The sequence below is a fragment of the Poecilia formosa genome, unplaced genomic scaffold (genome assembly GCF_000485575.1).
Source record: "Poecilia formosa unplaced genomic scaffold, Poecilia_formosa-5.1.2 Scaffold995, whole genome shotgun sequence".
NCBI classification, from domain to species: Eukaryota; Metazoa; Chordata; class Actinopteri; order Cyprinodontiformes; family Poeciliidae; genus Poecilia; species Poecilia formosa.
The window spans coordinates 37,318-40,715 of record NW_006800934.1 but is presented as its reverse complement, the minus strand read 5'-3'; the positions used below and the strand labels follow the sequence as shown (position 1 = coordinate 40,715).

The 3,398-nt window shown below is 35.0% G+C and overlaps 1 long non-coding RNA gene across 1 annotated transcript; it reads left to right on the top strand.

The window, feature by feature from the left end:
- The first annotated feature begins 6 nt into the window (after positions 1-6).
- On the top strand, positions 7-893 carry LOC103132323 (uncharacterized). Its single transcript, XR_475542.2, has 3 exons — positions 7-288; positions 398-474; positions 723-893. It is a non-coding gene; the product is annotated as an uncharacterized LOC103132323 (long non-coding RNA).
- Positions 894-3,398: the final 2,505 nt, after the last annotated feature.

The following is a 3,398-nucleotide window of genomic DNA, read 5'->3' as shown; positions in this document are numbered from 1 at the left end:
CAACTACAACAACTCAGTCCCCAACTACAACAACTGAATTCCCAACTACAACAACCCAATCCCCAACTACAACTCAATCCCCAACTACAACAACTCAGTCCCCAACTACAACAACTGAATTCCCAACTACAACAACCCAATCCCCAACTACAACTCAGTCCCCAACTACAACAACTCAGTCCCCAACTACAACAACTGAATTCCCAACTACTCCAACCCGTTCCCCAACCATGTCTACAGCTACAGCAACATCCCCACCTACAAATTCAACACCTGCTTCAGGGCCGTGTAAGTCTGGCTACAGTTCATGTTTTGTCCACCATAATGCTGTAAATAGAAATAAAACTGTCTTTTATTTTCTATGCTGTTCTGAATAAAAATATCTCTTTCCTTCTAGATTATGTTGTTGCTCTGAATGGCAGGATCTCCACAAGTTTGTCACTGGAAAATGATTATGAGACCATTGTGAAACAGGTCAGTAACTTCATGAAATCTGGTCATGATCTAATTTGAATAATAAACCTGATGAAGTTTATTCTATTGCCTGTTTTGTCTCTTGCTACGGTGTTTTTAAAATGTCTTGTCTGAAATTTGAGCAGAGGCAAATCATCACTTATTAAAAACAATTTAGTGTAGTTCAGAATTACATGAACACAAATTGAGAACAATTCATAATGTGCCACTGATTTCATCTCAACAAAGCCTTGTGTTTTCCTCTGCAGATTAAAGATGAACTGGTCAGACGAGGACTGCCACCAACAATGATTGTTCGCCTCCTCAGGGCCGTGACAACAAGTCACTAAGGCCAAATATGTATCTAATACCTGTATATAACCATATAACGCTCTCTGAAGTTTCAAGCCATTTCTTTTTCTCTGTTTTTGTATTTTCAAATTTCTTTAGTAATTTCTATTTTTTTTAAATATAAAATGTTAGATTAGTTTATGTAGAAAATATGTTTTTGTAAAGAAAAGTATTGATACAAAAATCTCCAACAAAAAAGTTCAAGCTGAGATTATGAAGTAGAAATCTTTCTGTGAAGGATCAATGGTAACAGTTACACTACTGCTCCACTAGATGGCGAGTTGAAGCTGAAAAGGACAAATGCAATAAACTGTCAACCAACTAGAAATGTTTAGAGATTTGTAAATAATCTACTGTGTGACAGTCACTGTGGTTTCAGGCCAAGCAGATCTCTGGTGTTATTTAATAGGAATCTAATATAATAGACCATTATGTGTTGAAAAAAAGGAATGTTATGCATTAGTTTTAAATGTAGATAAGATTTATATAATAAAGAGGTAAGTGTTTACCTGAATGACAGCTGCTTATAATTATTTGGCATCACTTCTGGTATCCCTCAAGGTCGAGTGTTGGGACTCAAATTATTCATTTTATATATCAATGATTAATTAAGAGAATTTGTGGAGTAATTAACGAGGACAAACTTCACTACACAATAAATATATTAATTTTAAAGCATTACCAAATGAAGTAAAGGACTTTCTAGATTTTGCATTGCTCTATATGTACAGTTCTCTGGGGCAATAACTACACATACAAAATTATTGTGAAAAACTGAAATTCTGACATTTCCTGATTTAGTAAAATGTGTAAAAGCTCAAATGAGGCTTAGGGCATAAATGATCAGTTACCAATACCTTTGTTATTAATAATACTATTAATTCAGATCAAATCAATTTGTGGCAACCCCTGATTATCAGGAAAATAACCAAATTGTTCAATTTTAGTTATCTATAAAAATGGAAAAATCATATTTATTTCATATGGAATTTGAGCGTGTTAGTTAGTTTGAATATTTCAGATTTGCTTCCATTGAAATGTGTATTGAACACACAGAAGCACCAGAAATATGTAAATTAAACATTAAACTCCCCCAGAATTAATTGGTAATATCACCAGTCCAGTATGAATATATATGCTTAAAGATGTTTGAGTAGAAAGTTCACATACAGTATAAAAATAGTTGTAAAGAAATGTTTGTCACTTAATTACTACATCTTGATTGATCAAAATTGTTATTGAGATAATTCTGATCAATCAAGACACATTAAAGAGCTTTAATGTAGCATATAATGTGATTTTATTACACATTATATGAATGTTTATGCACATCTATAAACATAGATCTATTCTTTGACAGAGAAACTCTGATTTCCACCATCCAGACACAGTTTAGTTTCTAATTCCACGGCAGAAAATCAGGTCAAGTGTTTTATCTTAAAACTGTTTTGGTTTTACTCGAGCAGAAAACAGTGACACCTAGTGGTGAATTATATAACATTTCTTCTTCAGTTAATCCTTAGCTCATTTTGATGTATATTTTAGAAAAATAATATATATTACAAAACAATTTGCCATCATATATTCTAAAACGGATCACTTTCACATTATGTGCCACAAACTTTCATTTGCATTTTGTTTACTGCTGATTAAATTACTTATGTAATCTCTAATCTCTAAATAATTATGAACACTGTCCTGGAAATGGACCCGTCTCCTACGTCTGTTTGTGTTATCAAAACCAAGATGCTGTCTTGGTTTTACAGTGCGGCCTCAAGATTAAAAAAATATATATTTATAGTCTGTTCTGAGATTTATTGTGTTATGGCGAAGGATTATGTCTCCTAAAAGCATTTGACATCTCGGACACAGACACTTAAGACTTGATGTTGTTGAAGAATGGCATTTAGAGCTGAACTTGTTCTAAGCTAATATAGTCAAGGATTAAAGGATTTTTTTTGTCATACCATCTTTACTTGTTTGTGGTACGAAATTTGAACTCAGGTCCCAGATTAATACATTTAATACATAAATAGAAATACATAAATAAATGAATAGTAAAGTAATTTAGGTGATATATGTACATTAAAAAAGTGTGTGTGTAAATAATTTATGAGGTGAAGATGAATTCGGTGTGGCTTGAGTTCAGCAGTTTGACAGCTGAAGGGAAGAAACTGTTCCTCAGCCTGATGGTTTTGCCCTGAGGGGAGCAGCTGGGTGGGTGGAGGATGGGTGGAGTCCTTCATGATCAGGACGCCCTCCTCCTGCATCGTCCTGTGTAGAGGTCCGAGGTGGAGGAAAGGCTGGAAACCCACAGTCCTCTGCAGAGCGATGCTCTAAGCAGCAGTGCAGCTACTGTGCCACATGGGGATGCAGGTGCAGACAATGTTCTCCACCCAGGGGCCCCTATAGGGGGGAAAAGTTAGGACGTTTCCTAGGGACCCTGACTGACGGGGCCCTCCTTTTTTGTTCATAGAAAAAAAAGGGCACCCTGTCAATTACAAAATTAATTACATTGTGTTTTCTAAAATTGGTTTTAGAAGTAAAAATGTAATGTTCCCCCTCCCAGACCATAAAGCAAACATCCATATTTG